Source organism: Mustelus asterias, chromosome 16 (genome assembly GCF_964213995.1).
Source record: "Mustelus asterias chromosome 16, sMusAst1.hap1.1, whole genome shotgun sequence".
Taxonomy (NCBI): domain Eukaryota; kingdom Metazoa; phylum Chordata; class Chondrichthyes; order Carcharhiniformes; family Triakidae; genus Mustelus; species Mustelus asterias.
In genome coordinates this window covers 98,046,540-98,065,705 of record NC_135816.1, presented here as the reverse complement: position 1 = coordinate 98,065,705, position 19,166 = coordinate 98,046,540, and the positions used below count along the sequence as shown (strand labels likewise).

The window sequence follows — 19,166 nt, the reverse complement described above, 5'->3', positions numbered from 1 at the left end:
TTGCGGACAAAGGTCTGTTTGAGGTTGTGCGGTTGTTTGAAGGCATGAAATGGGGGTGTGGGAATGGCCTTTGTGAGATGTTCGTCTTCATCGATGACATGTTGAAGGCTCCGGAGGAGATGTCGTAGCTTCTCCGCTCCAGGGAAGTACTGGACGACGAAGGGTACTCTGTCCGCCGTATCCCGTGTTTGTCTTCTGAGGAGGTCGGTGCGGTTTTTCGCAGTGGCGCTTCAGAACTGTCGATCGATGAGTCGAGCGCCATATCTTGTTCTTCTGAGGGCATCTTGCAGTATCTGGAGGCGTCTGTTGCGATCCTCTTCATCTGAGCAGATCTTGTGAGTACGGAGGGCTTGTCCGTAGGGGATGGCTTCTTTAACGTGTTTAGGGTGGAACCTGGAGAAGTGGAGCATCGTGAGGTTATCCGTGGGCTTGCGGTACAGTGAACAGAACAGTGCGGTACTTTAACCTGGTGTTGTGAGACTCCTTACTGCTGAAATGATCCAGTGAATCCCGGCACAAGCTGAAGGAGCAGCATCTCATCTTCCAATTGTGAATGTTGTAGCCTTTGGGACTCAAAGTCGAGTTCAACAACTTTATAAGGGGCAGCAGATTTGGCGGATATTTGAGGAAAGCCTTTATCACGCAGAGGGCGGTGGGAACATATAACTCATTGCCTGAAAGAGTGGTCGAAGCCGGAAACCTCAAAACATTTAAAATGTTTTTAGATCAGCACTTGAAATGTCTTCGCATTCAAGGCAATGGACCAAGTGCTGAGAAATAGAATTAGAATAGAGAGATACTTGAAGGCCGATGATGTTCTGTTTTGCACACTAAAACTCTCCGACTTTAGACTGTGAGCTTTCTCCTACCTTTCTCATTAATATCCATCCATCTATTTTCTCCATGCAGCCGCACCATTCCTTTCCCTGTTCCTGAGGTTGCTGCATCTTGATGCAATCTTTCCCACCTAACACATTTCTCTCTCTTTAATTCTGATAACTAGTCAGACGGACTCGAAACATTAACTACGTTTTCTCTCGTGAAAGCTGCTGTCAGACTTGAATTTTCCGCGCATTCCGTTACCTTTCAGGAGCGTTGCTTTAAGGGTCCTTTGCCAGACAAGGCTGCCCTTCTCAAAAATCCGTGCTGAATTTAAGTTGCCAAAAAATGACAATGGCTCCACTGGGGCTCGAACCCAGGATCTTCTACGTGTAAAGCAGACGTGATAACCACTACACTATGGAACCCAATGCGTATATTTGCCTGGCTCAATGAATGGAGTGCGTATTGCATCTGAAATAACCAACTTTTACGGCATCCGTTTGGCAGGGTTCCCTGAGCAAGCCAGCTCCTCCCCTGTCGGACAAGTGTCTGCATTTACTTTACAGTAGCAGTGAGCTTCATCTATTCTATTTTTAATTTCAGTCAGAGAAGCTAGAAAAGTGTTTGATGGGAGATGACGGGAAGTGGAAAGGTTCAGGGCTGGGGACACCAATTGTGAACGAAGTCAGTGCGGGCTGGGAAACAGTGAGTAAGGATGTGTGTGGCAGCTGCAGAAAGGAAATACAGAATCTGAACGTTGCAATGTTTGTTGTGGCCCAGTAAAGGTCGCTATGTTCACTGCCTGGATATGAGTCCGGACAGATCCGTCGGTAAAGCATCAGATTTTATTCTGAGGGTCCAGGTTTCAAGTCCTTGTTTGGGCAATATTTTTAAATCTCCATTCTCTTATTGAGTCACACTGTTTCACAGCACCGAGTGGGTTCACCGGTCACATCGGCCGGAATTTTACTGCCTCTGACAACGGAATTCTCCGTATTTCCTTAGCCTCGGGAGGGATTTATAAGCCTCGCCCGAGCGAAGTCGTAAAATACTGGCCAGCGTGTCTGCCCTGGCCATTCAATCCCGTACGTATTGCAATCCAATTTTCCACCACTTGGTTCTCAGCCTTGCATGCTATGGCGTTTCAAGCCGTCTCATTCATGAAAAATGGCATCCCAAATCGCACCAGGAATTCATCCTGATTGCCTTAAGGTTGATGCCAATAAAATGTGCGATATTCTGATTAGCTTTCAAGTGCAACGTATCTTCCGGCCCTGCTGTTTCAATCAAGCAGTTGTGTCTAAAATTACAAAACAAAAGAGACTGTTTGTGGGTTGATTATTCAATCACTCCCTAAACTTTCCCTGCCAAATGACAGACTCCATTTTCACTTTGAACGATACCACTGATTTCCTCACTGTTGTTGGCTTTAAATCTGGGAACTTTCTTCCCAAGCACTGCAGGAATATCTGTACCACATAAACTGCAGAGATCTGGAAGTTGGCACCTCACCAGTTTTTCAATGGAATTAGATGTGAATTGTGTTATGGAGTGCAGGTTTGTTGGTGCTGTGGGAAATGCGGATTTAAGAAGGGATTAAAGAACTAGATATTGAAGCACCATTCATCAAGTGGCACTTAGGGATGGGCAATATGCACTCTCCTGGACAGTGATGCCTCACATCATGAATGAATGGGATGGGCGATTTATACTGGCTTGGACAGAGACGCCTACATATCATGCATGAATAACGACAAGAACCTCTGATGCGAGGAGTGGTCAGTGAATGCTTTGCCTGAGAAGGTGGTGGAAGCAGACACAAGTGCGTCTTTCAAAATGAAATGGATGATTATCCGAAGATTAAGGATTTACAAAGCTAAGGGGAAAGGTGCGAGATAGAGCACGACTGAGTTGATTTTGCAATGAATCAAAGTGTCAGAAATCCTCTCTGCTGCATTCATTCTATGATCTATGAACACTCAAAGATGCAAAAGAACTGAAGGATCTGCTGATAAGGTGGGATGAAGTAGCATGGGTGCAAACTCACGGTGTGCAGTAATATCAGTATTACCCAGTTCAGATAATAAACCTCTTCTGCGTTCTCCCCTCTTCGCCGTTCTATGAAGGTTGTTTCTGACATACATACCTTTCTACCTCTCTCATGCACACAGTCAGATTTAGGGACTCAAGTACAGTCTCACACCCTCTTGGATATGATGTGGAGATGCCGGCGTTAGACTGGGTGGGCCTGATGAAAGAGGAGTGCTCTGAAAGCTCGTGATTCCAAATAAACCTGTTGGACTTTAACCTGCTATTCTGTCCATCTTGGATACAGACCACTTCATTCACAATATTCCACCTTCAAATGCACACATGTATACTCACCCACTCACACAAGCTCTCACAAGTACAGGCACGCTGATAGAGTGACATTCTCAACCCATCCACATATACATTCTTATACATCACTCACACACTCAAACACACACACATTCATACTCACAAACACACACAAGCACACACACGGTCACAAACACATACACTCACACACACACTCGCACACACTCACACAAACTCACAGACGCTCAAACACCCAGACACGTACTCACGAGTACACACGCTGAACAGGCATTTTGCTTTGAGAATCTGTTTATTATTCACTCTGAATGCAATATATTCTAAACCATGCACGATAACACTTGCAATAATACTCCTAATTCTAGATTTCTTGAAAAAGTCTGCAACCCCTGTCGGAGTGTGGGATATGATTTTAAATAACATAAGCAGCACCGTGGTAGAGTTGTTAGCATTTCTGCCTCACAGTGTGAGGGACCGGATTCAATTCGGGCTGGGATGACTGTCTGTGTGGAGTTAGCACCTTCTCCCTATGTCTGTGTGAGTTTCCTCCTTGTGCTCCAGTTTTCTCCCACAGTCCAAAGATGCGTGGGTAAGGTTGATTAGCCATGCTAAATTGATGCTCTGCGTCAGAGGGATTAGCAGGGTAAATATGGAAGTAACAGAGATCGGGCAGGGGTGGGAGTGTTGGCGGTGCAAGCTCGAGGGACCGAATGACCTCCTTCTGCACTGTGCTCATTCCATAATTCTAAAATCATGAACAATGCAGTGGTGATCTCCCGAATCCGACCTGAGAGGCTCCACAATCACGTCAAAATTCAAAACAATCAGGACCACTGAGGCTGATGGCTTGCAGCTCATTCCGCAACATATCACAGAGACTGCTTGAACAAAGCTCCATTGGCCATTGTGCTCCGAAATGTCGTGGTCGCTCAGAAAGATTCTGAGCTGCAGTTGGGATCTTCTTGTAGCCTCTGTCTGCAGATTTACTCTCCGTCTTGCAGGTTTCTCAGACAGACGCTGGCCCTGCTGCTGCTGCTGCCATGTTCTCTCTGATATCTTTTCCTTACGCCCTTCGTGCCACTCCTCGTCAGCAGGACAGCGACTGAATGAGGTCCATGGTTTTTGGTGTCTGTCTTGTTGTGCACTGCTACTGGAATAAACATTGGCCGAGACTGTGTGTTTGTCACTCCACATGGACCCAAAGGCAATTACCGTTTGGGTGCCCATCAAAGGGGCAGTTACCTTATTCTTCCTCCACTTCTAAGAGATCATACTGCGTAATGTCTCGCCGCCCCTCCGGGCTTATCCAGAGACCCCAATCCCACATTCCTCAGAGCCTGTCCTCTCTCCCCTGTCTTCAATCCTTCAACCCGCCAGAGTCTATCCATACGCCCCTGTCCTCAGTCCCTGAGCCCCTCTAAGTCCATCCACACTCTCCTGTTCTCAGTCCCTCATAACCTACCCACAATTTTCTATCCCTCCAACCTCAAGAGCCTATTCATACTCTCTGGTTTCCCCCATTGCCCCAGAGCCTATTCACAGCTTCCAATCCCGTTCTCACAGGCTTCCCACACTACTCTGGTATTGGACTCCTCTCATCGTTCTGCTCTCTAATTAAAGCACAATGGTAAACGGCCCTAATTCACCTCACTGCAACAGTTCTGGCCTCGTCCTCCCAGTTTTAATATTCAGGCATTTGAAGACGGATGATTGCCGTACGCCAAATGTTTAATTCAATTTCCAGCTCCGATATCACATCCGACAGCTGAGTAATAGAACATAGAACAGCTCAGCACAGGATCAGGCCCTTCGGCATGATGTCGTGCCGAATATCACGCTAAATCCTGCTTGACCTTCGTACATATCCCTCTATTCATTGCATATTCATGTGCATATCTAAAACCCCTTAAACGCCCTTATCGTATCTCCCTCCCACCATCACCCCTGGCAGCACGTTCCCACAACTACCATCCTCTGGGTAAAAATATTGCCTCTCACTTCTCCTTTGAACTTTCCCCCTCTCACATTATGTGCATGCCCCCGAGTGTTGGACATAGTAAATCTGGGAAAAAGATTCTGACTGTCAACCCTATCTGTGCCTCTCATAATTTTATGGACTTCTTTCAGGTTTCCCCTCAACTCAGCCGCTGCAGAGAAAACACCCCTAGTTTGTCCAGCCTTCCCTTATAATGCATATATTCTACTCCAGGTGGTATCCTGGCAAACCGCTTCTGCACTCTCTCCAAAGCCTACACGTCCGTCCTGCAATGTGGCGACCAGAATTGAACACAAAACTCTAAGTACGGCATAACAAAAGTTTTATAAAGCTGCAAAATGACATCCTGACTCTTGCACACAATTCCCCGACCACTCAGCGCAAGCATGTCATCGGCCTACTTACTTGTGTGGCCACTTTCAGGGAGCAATCGGCCTCAGTATGGTAATGAATGGCACAATTCTGACCCCAACTGCCCTGAACAACCGCCAAAACTCCCCCCACCCCAACACCAAACCAGCTCCTTCAGCGACCGCCACCACCCAGAACCACCTCCACAATGCACAGCCCATCATCGGAACCACCTCCACCACTCATCATCCAGCACCTCCGAACCAACCCTTCCTTAGCACCCAGAATACTGCACACCCAGAACCCAGGGTGGCATGGTGGCACAGTAGTTCGCACTGAAGACTCACAGCGCCAGGGACCCAGCTTGAATTTCGGCCCTGCATCACTGTCTGTGTGGAGTTTGCACGTTCTACCCGTGACTGCACGATTCCGCCGTGTGTTCTGGTTTCCACTCACAGTCCAAGGATCTGCGGTTCAGGTTGATTGGCCATGGTAAACAGCCCTTTAGTGTCAGAAGGACGAGGAGGGTAAATATGTGGGGTGACGGGAGTAGTGCCTGGGTGGGATTGTTGTTGGTGCAGGCTCGAATCGCCAAATAGCTTCTGCTGCACTGGAGGGATTCCATGATTCTATGTACCAACTCACCCACCTACACACACTATCTGCCACTCTCTCCCCATCTGGCGGCACGGTGGCACAGTGGTTAACACTGCTGCCTCCCAGCTCCAGCGAACTGGGTTTGATCCCGGCTTAGGTCATTACCTATGCAGAGTTTGCATGTTCTCCCCCCGTCTGCGTGGGTTTCCTCTGGGTGCTCCGGTTTTCTCTCAGAGTCCAAAGATGTATGGGTCAGGTGCATTGGTTATGCTAAATTGCCCCTTTGTGTCCCGGGATGCCTAAATTAAAGGATTAGCGGCGTAGATATGTGGGATTACGGGGACCTGGGTGTGATTGTTGTCGGTGCAGACTCGATGGACCAAATGGCTTCCTTCTGCGCTGTAGGGTTTCTAAGATTTCAAAAGGGGGGCGTACTTTACACAGAGGGTCGAGGACGCCTGGAATGCACTGCCAAGTGCGCTGGTTGAGGCAGACTCGTTAGTGACATTTAAGACTTATGTGGATAGACACATGAACAGGCGGGAAATGAAGGGACACATTCAGCAGCTCTAGATAGGTTAACGTGATTGGCATCGGCTTGGTGGGCTGAACAACCCATTCTTGTGCTGCACTTTTTTTGTTTTTCTTCTTTGTTCAACGCCACAACCATCCCGTGTACCCACGACCCCCACACCCTCCAACACCCCGTCACTTACACACGACAAATTCCTCATCAGGTTCTATGGAGGGAATTGGGAGATGCGGTTGCACCACCCTGTGGACACTACCGGAGCTGCAAAAAGGGAGAAGCGAGATGCACAAGTGCAGAAACTGCTGATTGGATGCGACTCCTCGAAGGAACTGGTGTGTGCCCCTTAGTGACAACAAGCAATATTTTGTGCACATCAAAGATGATAGAGCTCATTTATCTATAACAAAATAAGGGCTGACTGGATCGGGATCTTGAACCAAATGAACGATGTCCGATTGGATTTGGAAATATTAGTGTGAGTGTTAGTTTTAAGATTAGGATCGGATTCGGGTTCGGTTTAGGACTAAGAGTAGGTTTAGTGTCAGTGTTAAGATTTGGCTTAGGGTTCGGGTTAGTGCTTGGATTGGGACTAAGGTTAGGTTTAACATCTGGGTGATGGCTACGGTTAGGATTCGGGTTGCCATTAGGGTTAGGATCAGCATTTGATTTCGGGGTAGTGCTAAAAAATAAGGTAAGGATTCGTGTTAGTGTTATGATTAGCGAAAGGTTCAGGGAAAGTGTCAGGTTGAGGATTAGGGCTCGGATAGGAATTGGATTTCAGTTCAGGTTAGTGTTCAGAATTGGGTCAGGGTTCAGGTGATCAGTGTTCATCATCGGGTTAATATTAGGATTTGGTTTGGGCTAGAAATAAGGTTAGTATTAGTTTCAATATTTGGGTTGGGATTCGTGTTGGGATTATCATTCGCGTTGGCATTAGTGTGAGGGTTGTGTTTAGGAATCTGATTAGTTCTTGGATTAGGATAATGGTTAATGTGAAGATTTGGGTTCACGTTAAGGGTTTGGGTTAACTTTATGGTTCATAATAGGGTTCAGGTTAACATTAACGCTTAGGTTGGTGGTGTGACTTAGGCTAGGACGACACACGTACAACCCTTGCTGCGCCCTCTGATTACATGCCCTTATATTGTGGCTTTCTGTCTTCTTGTCCCTTGGAGCTTTTGCATTTTTATTCATGTTCGTCTTTTTTATGCGCAGGCGTAGATGGGTGGGGCGCGATTTGTGTAGCAGAGAGAAAAAGGAAAAGGGTGTTTCTTCTGTTCATGGGGTACGTGGGATAGAGGAAAAACGTGAGAAGATAAAGAAGGTGCCTGAGGTAGGGAGGCTTCTGTACTGCATTGCGTGGGATCCCGAAATGCCTAAAGGGTAATTGTGAACAAGGGAGACGCTAAGCTCCTTTGGGGACCGGCGGAGAGGGTGTGTGGGAGGTGGCGGGGGGGGGGGGGGGTGGTTATCCATGTGTGAGAGAGCACTAGTTATTGTGAGGGTTATGCGTAAGTAATTCTCTTTTGGGTTCCCTCAGGGATATGATTGAGTTTTGTAAGACTGTTCGGGCCCGGAGCGGGTTTTTAGGGAGTGGTTACTTCGCATGGTGGTAGTGGCGGTGGAGGGGGGAGGGGGGGGGGTGCGGGGGGGGCACCCAGGGACGACATAGTTATCGGATGAAGGTCAGCAGTTTCAGAAGGGATTGTTCTGGAGGGGGGTGTTGGAGAGGTTTGCTTTAGTGTCGATGGAGCCCCTCGTTGCGAGGCGTGGTCGGTAGATTAGGTTTAGGATGAGGTTTTGGGTTAAGGTTCGAGTTTGGGTTCGGGTTAGTGTTCAAGTTAGGAATAGAGTTCGGATTAGTGTTAAGTTTATGGTTAGCGTTACGTTTTGCATTAGGGTCACGATCGGCGGTGGGGTTAGGGAATTGTGCCTTTTTTTTCGTGACCCTTTCAAACCCCGTGACGTGTCATGAAGGGAAGGGGAATGGAGAAATATTACTCTTCATTTCTCAACATTGTCCTGGAATATGGCGATATTTTTGTTCCATGTGCAAAGCAAATGCATAGATCCCTCCCCTATTTAATTGTACAAGAAGAAAATTGTGTTCGCTTGCTTTTAATAAAATTTTACTGAGCAAGCCATTTAGTTTTTAATGAGTTACAGCAAGCACCATGCAGCGTAATAAAGCATCTCACAAACGCAAAATGTCCTTTTTAACCTAAATAGAATGTACATGTAATGATGTAAGCAATGCAACCTGAATGATACAATTCTAAACCGTTTAATGGATATCATCCATTCCCTCACTGTTGTTGGCTTCAAATGCGGGAACTTCCATCCCAATAGCACTGTAAGAGTACCTACAACAAAGCAACTGTAGCGATTTCTAAAAATCTTTTGACGGAGATTATTATGGAGAGCTGGTTTGCCATTGATTCGGAATCACTGCTGCCTCCCCAAGTGCAGCCATGATGTGGAGATGCCGGCGTTGGACTGGGGTAGGCAAAGTAAGACGTCACACAACATCAGGTTAAAGTCCAACAGGTTTATTTGGTAGCACAAGCTTTCCGATCCTGCTCCTTCATCAGGTGAGTGAAGAGTTGGGTTCACAAACAGGGGCATATATAGGCACAGACTCACGGTGGCACAATGGTTAGCACTATTGCCTCACAGCCAGTGACCCCTATTCTACTTCCGGCTTGGGTCACTGTCAAAGTGGAGTTTGCACATTCTCCCCTATCTGCGTGGGATTCCTCCGGTGCTCCGGTTTCCGGCTTAGGTGGATTGGCTATGCTAAATTGCCCCTTACTGTTAGGGAGACTAGCTAGGGTAAAGGCATGGGGATAGGGTCTGGGTGGGATTGTGGTCGTTGCAGCATGGATGGGCCGAATGGCCTCCTTCTGCACTGCAGGATTCTATTCGACGTAAGCAGGTGACAAACTTAATACATTTCCTCAGTTCAGACTTTCCGATGAAGTGTATATTGTTGAGCCGCCCTGCCGATATATGTTGGAAACTATTGGACAGAGAATATCAGAAGTGTTAGGACAGATTCGTTCCAAAGAAAATGACGATGTCATTTACCATTTTGGCCTTGGCCTGATCGATCCCTCTGGGTGGTCAAAGTTAGGAGAGCGCTGATGTCCAGGACGCCGGGCCAGTTGATTTCCCCTGCCTGCAGTGGTTCCGAGTGGACAGGACCAAATCTCACTCTCTCATACCATGTTGTTATTATTGTTACAGGCCATGATATGGTAGCTTTCGGAGAGGGAGACAGAGTAATCCACTTGGGCATGACCAACAAATCTGCCGCTTACATCTTCACTCGGACCCCGGAGACTGACCTGGCAGCGCTTGCTTACATCGGAAAGGAATGGGCGGAGAAGAAAGAATTGCTTCTCGTGTGGGACTCGGCGAATAAGAGCGTGGACGACTGCTTCAAGGTGCCGCTCCGCCTGCGAAGGGAGCAGCTGGTGGCTATTCACGCCTAAACTCAGTACTCCTCCTTGCACAAGGAGTTTAACGAAGCCATCAGGCAGTATGGAGGCAACGACACCATCTACAGTGAGAAGTTTTAATTCAAAGCTTTCCATTACCTCCTCTCGGTCGCTGTGACTGTGTTGAAGACCAGCCTTCATGTCACCTTCAGGGGGGTTAGAACCATAGAACCATAAAAAATAACAGCTCAGAAACAGGCCTTTAGGCCCTTCTTGTCTGTGCCGAACCATTTTTTGCCTCGTCCCACTGACCTGCACTTGGAACATATCCCTCCACACCCCTCTCATCCATGAACCCGTCCATGTTTTTCTTTAATATTAAAAGAGACCCACTTTATCCGGCAGCTCATTCCACACCCCCACCACTCTCTGCGTGAAGAAGCCCCCCCTAATATTCCCTTTAAACTTTTCTCCTTTCACCCTTAACCCATGCCCTCTGGTTTTTTTCTCCCCGAGCCTCAGCGGAAAAAGCCTGCTTGCATTTACTCTATCTATACCCATCAAAATTTTATACACCTCAATCAAATCTCCCCTCATTCTTCTACGCTCCAGGGAATAAAGTCCCAACCTATTCAATCTCTCTCTGTAACTCAGCTTCTCAAGTCCTGGCAACATCCTCGTGAACCTTCTCTGCACTCTTTCAACCTTCTTTACATCCTTCCTGTAACTAGGTGACCAAAACTGTACACAATACTCTAAATTCGGCCTCACCAATGCCTTATATAACCTTACCATAACACTCCAACTTTTATACTCGATACTGCGATTTATAAAGGCCAATGTACCAAAGGCACTCTTTACGACCCTATCCACCTGTGACGTCATTTTTAGGGAATTCTGTATCAGTATTCCCAGATCCCTCTGTTCAACTGCACTCTTCAGAGTCCTACCATTTACCCTGTACGTTCTACTTGGGTTTGTCCTTCCAAAGTGCAATATCTCACACTTGTCTGCGTTAAATTCCATTTGCCATTTTGCAGCCCATTTTTCTAGTTGGTCCAAATCCCTCTGCAAGCTTTGAAAATCTTCCTCACTGTCCACTACACCTCCAATCTTTGTATCATCAGCAAATTTTCTGATCCAATTTACCGCATTATCATCCAGATCATTGATATAGATGATAAACAGCAATGGACCAACAATGGGTTCCGCTTGCCTTCAGTGCAGCGAATGAAGACCATGTCCGAATGGGGCAGTTTGCCTCCAGATCTTTCAGTTGGGCAGTGGGCACCAAGTACCTGAACGAGGGGTGGCACAACACGATGTTCGTCTTCATCACCAAATACCTCGCCTCGCATTACTCGGCCTACATATCCGAGCTGGAAGACCTTATCCCACCTGTTGAGATCTTAATGGTGTTGGGTCGGCCATTCTGAGCGACTGTTGGCAACAAGAAGTGGAAGAAAATTCACCGTAAATCCCTTAGGTGCCAGGGCGTCACAGTGACAGTCAACACCAAGGAGGGGGGAAATTCATAGTCCAAAGAGGGAAGGGAGTGTGTCCCAGAGGTTGCAGGTGTCTTTCCACCTGAGTGCTGATCATGGCTGACATGGCTTTGCTTCGCCACAATCGCTGCTAGTTGCTCAGGTACGGTTGGTAATTGAGGAGACATGCTTGACAATTGATAATGGCTGCTGAATAATTCATAACCCAATCATGATCACTGTCACTGTGCAGATGAGAACTTGTCACTATGTGTATTGGCCCCTCTCCGATCTGGACATGTCAGTCGCTTCCTTAGCAATTTGCAATGTATGCTCGCGCATGTCTCTGACTTCTGTCGTCGTAGGTGAGCGTCTGTTCATCTTTGCCCCGATGTATATCACTGCAAGTCTCCATCTGACCTTCCGGGTGTCCCCACCTGAACCTCTGTATCCCGATATTTGTCCCTGAGCATTGCCGTTCCTGTCTCGGAGCATCCTCGCACGTTTCTCTGGCACTCTCCATATCTACCACGATCTGCCCATGTGCATGTCAGTAGGTGCTATCACCTGGCATTCTGTATGTGCTGGTATCGGCTCTCCTCGCCTATTCCTATCTCTCTCTCTCTGTACATAAATACAAACTTTCTAATATACCCTTCCTTGTGTCAGTGCATGACTCTTCCAATTCCAGTGTCTGTCACTACTTTTCTCTGTCAGATTCTCCTATGCCAGTGCCTATCTCTACTTGTGACTCTAAATGTATGGATGGGCGCTTTTCTGTTACTTGTTATGTTGGTGTGTGTTCCTGAATGTTCGCCTGTATGTGTTTCGGTGCACAGGCACGGTGCCACAATGGTTAGCTCTGCTGCCTCACAGTGCGAGGGTCCCAGGCTCAATTCCCGGCTTGGGTCACAGTCCATGTGAAGTTTGCACATTCCTGCCGTGTCTGCGTGGGTTTCATCCGGGTGCTCCGGTTTCCTTCCAAAGTTGTTGAGGTTAGATGGTTTGGCCATGCTACATAAGCACATAAGAACTCGGAGCATGAGTAGGCCATCTGGCCTCTCGAGCCTGCTCCGCCATTCAATAAGATCATGGCTGATCTTTTTGTGGACTCAGCTCCACTTACCCGTCCGCTCACCATAACCCTTAATTCCTTTACTGTTCAAAAATGTATCTATCCTTGCCTTTAAAACATTGAATGAGGTAGCCTCAACTGCTACACTGGGTAAGGAATTCCATAGATTCACAACGCTTTGGGTGAAGAGGTTCCTCCTCAACTCAGTCCCAAATCTGCTCCTCCTTATTCTGAGGCCATGCCCCCTAGTTCTAGTTTCACCCGCCAGTTGAAACAACTTCCCTGCTTGTATCTTATCTATTCCCTTCATAATCTTATATGTTTCTATAAGATCTCCTCTCATTCTTCAGAATTCCAATGAGTATAGCCCCATCTACTCAGTCTCTCCTCATAAGCGAACCCTCTCAACTCCGGAATCAACCTTGTGAATCTCCTCTGCACCCCCTCCAGTGCCAGTATATCCTTTCGCAAGTGAGGAGACCAAAACTGTACACAGTACGCCAGGTGCGGCCTCGCCAGCACTTTCTACAGCTGCAACGTAGCCTCGCTGTTTTTAAACTTCATCCCTTTAGCAATGAAGGACATAATTCCTTGTGTGTTGTTGAAAAGTTTAGTGTTTGTAAAATTATTAAAACATTATAAAATGCTAAGAGTCGTAAAAATTTATGGTTCTGTTAAAAAAATAGTTTTTTTGCTATGCTTAGAGAGTTAAAACAGATGCAGGTGCAACTGCAGTACACAGAGAGCACAGAGTTAAACATTGCATCGCAAGGCGAGGCAGCAGCTCTGCCAAGACAACAGGTTGTATTTGAATTTTATCCAAACAGTTTAAACTAGTAATTTGAATAGAAGCAGCCTATCAGATTTGTATTTGATGTTTTGATAACCTGTAAAACAGTCCTATTGCGATGATTGTGGGATGTAATTAGGAGTATAATAACCACAGCTCCCAGCTCCAGAGAGCCGGAGAACTATTGCATCTGCCAGACAACCACTGCCTCTGCCAGCCAGCCTCTGCCACTATTCATAGCTTGAGAGGGAGATGCACAGCCAGCAAATGCCTCTGCCAGCGTAACAGTCGCATTTATGTCTGTACCAACAGAAGACAGAATAAGTCAGCAAAGAAGGCAGAACTTTCCAGAAGAAAGGGGAGATTCCAGCTGTAGCCACGCCTGTGACACCACAGCTGGTTCTGCTGAGGGACAGGGACGGGCAAAGAGCAAGCGAGCAACAGTAATAGATTGAACCAGGGCAGGACTTAGTCAGTTAATGGTAGGGCGTTGGGGAGAGTTACAGAACAGAGAGATCTAGGGGTACATGTTCATAGCTCCTTGAAAGCGGAGTCACAGGTGGACAGAGTGGTGAAGAACGCATTCGGCATGCTTGGCTTCATCGGTCAGAATATTGAATACAGGAGTTGGGACGTTTTGTTAAAGTTGTACAAGACATTGGTAAGGCCACACTTGGAATACTGTGTGCAATTCTGGTCACCCTATTATAGAAAGGATATTACTAAACTAGAAAGAGTGCAGAAAAGATTTACTAGGATGCTACCGGGACTTGATGGATTGAGTTATAAGGAGAGGCTGAATAGACTGGGACTTTTTTCTCTGGAGCGCAGGAGGCTGAGGGGTGACCTTATAGAGGTCTATAAAATAATGAGGGGCATAGACAAGGTAGATCGTCAATATTTTTTCTCAAAGGTAGGGGAGTCTAAAATTAGAGGGCATAGGTTTTAGATGAGAGCAGAGAGATGCAAAAGTGTCCAAGGGGGCAATTTTTCACAGAGAGGGTGGTGAGTGTCTGGAACAAGCTGCCAGAGGTAGTAATAGAGGCGGGTCGAATTTTATCTTTTAAAAAGCATTTAGATCGTTACATGGGTATGATGGGTATAGAGGGATATGGGCCAAATGCGGGCAATTGGGATTAGCTTAGGGGTTTCAAAAAAAAGGGCGGCATGGACAAGTTGGGCCGAAGGGCCTGTTTCCATGCTGTAAACGTCTCTGGCTCTATGACTCTATGACAAAACTTGATGATATTTTGAGAGTGACTAGAAATTTTGTTTGTCAATAACTGGGAATTGTATTCATCTAAACAACATTCCATTCGAATAGGGTTTATTCGGTTTGTTAATAGTTTAGTTAACCTCCGTTCACTTTTAGTTAGATAATGAAAGTATTACTTGTTGCATTTTCCAGAGGGAGTCTCAGCTTGTTATTTCGATTTGACCACTAAAAGTTGCTGGAGCGCAGATATTACCCCTCCTCACACACTCTATAAAAGAATATCAGGGGACGTACGTCTCTTTGAGTGGTTTTGTCTTCGTTCTCAGAGAGGAGATCAACATCCCATCATAACAGTGTGTGTGAGCTCATGCATCTACATGTCTATGTGCTTTTTTCAATGCATCCATGTACCTGTCCCAGTATATCAGTCGACACCAGTCCCAGTGGAAATATTACATAATCAGATGTGGGATCTTTTGAAAATCGAATCATTTTCTCCCTGCTGATTAACATCATTGGATGTCCAGAATTAGAGTGTGGAATTTATATATCTGGAATAGATGGGTAATTATTTCTTTCTCCTCTGTACAAATCACCCTCCCCCTAACTGCAGGTTGTTGAATAATAGCTCTGACCTGTCGGATTGATTGTTATTTACAGGTTTTATTCCATGTTGTTCTGTTGGGGCGTTCATTGGGCTGAGAAGCTAGTCTTATGCTTTCAGTTGGAATCTATTGGAACTGTACCATGTTTCCGAAATCGTTTTGCAATTCTGCTACTTGCAGGCAGTCAACAAGGATATTCGTGCCCCCCTGCAAGACCAATGTAGCCGATCCCAGTCTCTACCCGGGTTCCTTTCATTATTTTCTCCCCTGTTGCTTATCCAATGCCCCTGATTCTCTTTTGTTCAGAAACAATATTATATGTTTGCGAGCTGCTTCATTATGCTGCATGATGCTGTATCTCATTAAAAGCACACTGGCTTGCTTCGTACAACTTTTTAAAAAGCAAATGAACGCAATTCGCCTCTTGAACAATGATATAGGGAAGGTATCTGTGCATTTCCTTTGCTTTGGAAAGGAAAATAGCACTATATTCTGGCACAATGTTAAAAAATTAAGAATAATATTCCTCCATTCCCCTTCCCCTCATGTGATTTAGCAGTGTACTGCGAATGGAAGGGTCACGAAGAACAAAGAACAAAAAAAATTACAGCCCAGGAACAGGCCCTTCGGCCCTCCAAGCCTGCACTGACCATGCTGCCCGACTGAACTAAAACCCCCTACCCTTCCGAGGAACGCATCCCTCTATTCCCATTCTTTTCGTGCATTTGTCCAGACGCCTCTTAAAACTCACTATTGTATCTGCTTCCACTACCTCCCCGGCAACGAGTTCCAGGCACCCACCACCCTCTGTGTAAAAAATTGGCCTCGTACATCTCCTTTAAACCTTGCCCCTCGCACCTTAAACCTATGCCCCCTAGTAATTGACTCTTCCACCCTGGGAAAAAGCTTTTGACTATCCACTCTGTCCATGCCCCTCATAATCTTGTAGACCTCTGTCAGGGCGCCCCTCCATCTCCGTCGTTCCAGTGAGAACAAACCAAGTTTCTCCAACCTCTCCTCATAGCTAATGCCCTCCATACCAAGCAACATCCTGGTAAATCTTTTCTGTACCCTCTCCAAAGCCTCCACATCTTTCTGGTAGTGTGGCGACCAGAATTGAACACTATATTCCAAGAACATGGGTGCGAATCCCTAAACTCACCACCGATCCTTACCCGAAAGGAAATTGTAACGCTAACCATAAGTTTAACACCAAACGAACCCAATACTTAACCTTAACCTTACCACTATCCTAAGTATTATCCTTAACACGAACACAAATTCAAAACCTAACCTAGACGATCACTTCTCGCAACTCGGAGCCCCATCCAAACGAACACTGCAGTAAACCTCTCCAACACCTTATCCAGTACAGCTGGATCCTCTGTTTCAGGCAAGAACAGGAACGACAAACATCACAGGCACTCTGAACAGGCCACGGGAGTCCAACCCCTAGTTAAGAAGGTAGCTCCAGACCGTCACGCTCTACTCCCTACAACTAAACCAAGTCAGAATCCACCAGATCAAAGGTCCAGACACTTTGGTAACATTCGCCCCCTGAAGAAATCACACAGTTGAAACGAAAACAGGAGCTGGGCGGAAATGCATAGGGAAGAGGCCAACCACACCACCCCCAATCTAGCCAGCTAGTGTTATAGAACCATAAGGACATATAGAGGAGGCAAGGCCGTTCAGCCCACTGAATCTGCTCCAACAACTACTAGCACTAATGATAGGTTAATCCCATTTGCCTACACGGGTTCCAAAACAAGTAATATTAAAGAATCTCAAAAGGCCCATCCGAATATAACCTGAAATGTGGTAAGCATTTAGGCTCCATTTACCACATCAAGCGATGCATTCCAGGTATCCAACACCCTCTGAATAAGAAAGGGTTTTTCTCAAATCCCCTCGGAATCTACTGACCTTTACCCAATAACTATGCCCTCCCAGGATGGACCCCCCAACCAATGGAAACAATTGCTCCCACTCAATTTATCCAGGCCCCCACAGTCGTATCCACCTCAATTATATCCCTGAGGGAAACCCAAAAGAGAAGTACTTACGAACCACCTTCACAATATCTAGTGCTCTCTCACACACGGATAACCACCCCCTCCCTCCCCCCCCCCCCCCCCCCCCCCCCCGCCCTCGGCCCCTAAAGGGCCTGAACGTCTCTCTTTTTCAACATTACCGTTCTAGGTATTTCCTGAAAATCTCTACCCAATGTAGTACACAAGCCCCCCTCCCCCAGGCACCCCCTAACCCTAAGCATAACCATCACCCTAACACTCTCCCTAATACTCAGTTCCCCGTTTACCTCCTCCAGTTTCCCATCTCCCCACCTACCCAATGAACAGAAGAAACATTCTTCTTATTTTTCCCTCCAGTAATCAAATACCCCACACCTGTCCTGAATACCATTCCGCATAAAAAAAGACCAACATGAATAAAAATGGAAAAACTCCAGGGGACAAGAAAACAACAAGCCACAATACAAGCAGAAGTCATCACAGGGGGCAACAAAAGGTTGGATGTGAGCCGTCCTAACCATAAATTTATCACTACCCTAAACCCATCCTTAACCTGAACCCTGATACTAAAACGAAGCTGAACACCAACCGTGAGGCTAATCCAAACCCTTATCTTTATCCTAATTCGAACCCTAACCCAAATGTCAACACTAACTGTAACCCTAATCCAATCACTGATCTGATCCCTAATCCTCACCCAAACATTAATGCCAACCCTGATCGTAATACGAACACGAATCTTAGCCCAAATCTTGAAACTTCTACTCACCCTAGTCCCAGGCCAAAACCAAATCCCAATATTAGCCCGAAATACGAACACTAACGAATTGAGCCCTGACCGAAGCCTTAACACCAACTCTAACTCTAATCCTAGCCCTGATCCGAGCCCTAATCCTAAACCTAACACTATCCCTTACCCTAATCATAACTCTAACCCGAATCCTTACCTTTTTTTAAACACTAACTGTAATCCAAACTCTACTCCTAACCATAACGGCAACCGAATTCTAACCCTAGCAACAAGCCTATCCCGGTCGTTAAACCTAACCCTGCTCCAAATCCTAGCCTTAACCCGACCCCTAACCCAAATCTTGACACTGACCCTAACCGTAATCCTAGCCCTAGACCAAACTCGAATCATATCCTAATCTTTTAGTTAACACTCACCTAAATACGATGCCGAAATGCCATCGGATATATTTTATTTCCCTCAAGATTCCGTTCCAGTCAGCCCTTAATTTTATGGATAAATGAGCTCCATTATTTCTGATGTGCACAAAGTATCGTTGTCCCTAAAAGGCACACATCAGTTCCTTCGAGGAGTCATATACAATCAGCACTTGCGCACCTAGCTTCTCTCTTTCTGCAGCCCTGGTAGTGTCCATGGGGTGGTGCAACCCCATCTCCCAATTCTCTCCATAGAACCTAACGAGGAGCTCATTCCATGTAAGTGACGGGGTGCTGGAGGTTGTGGGGATCGTGGGGGCACTGGATGGTTGTGGTGATTGGGAGAAAGTGGAAGATAACATGGGCGGGTGGATGAGTTGGTCCTGGTTGTTAGGAAAGGGTTGTGGAGGAGGTTCTCGATGATGGGTTGCAGAGGTGATTCTGATGATGGGGTGTGCATTGTGGAGCGGGTGGTTCTGGATGGTGGCTGAGGGAACTGGTTCAGTGTTGGGGTGGGGTGTGTGTTGGCGGTGGTTCAGGGCAGCTGCGGTTGGATTTGTGCCATACGCAAATCCATTGTTCCCTGAAATTGACCACATAAATAGACAGGGTGTAGCAGACGGATGGAATGTTTGCCGTTATTCGTCGGACCATTGAGTACAACAGTCAGGATGTCATGTTGCAGCTTTATAAAACTTTG

At 46.5% G+C, this 19,166-nt stretch overlaps 1 non-coding gene across 1 annotated transcript; it reads right to left on the bottom strand.

Moving 5' to 3' along the window:
- Positions 1-1,174: 1,174 nt before the first annotated feature.
- On the bottom strand, positions 1,175-1,247 carry trnav-uac (transfer RNA valine (anticodon UAC)). Its single transcript has one exon. It is a non-coding gene; the product is annotated as a tRNA-Val (tRNA).
- Between the last annotated feature and the right edge of the window lie 17,919 nt (positions 1,248-19,166).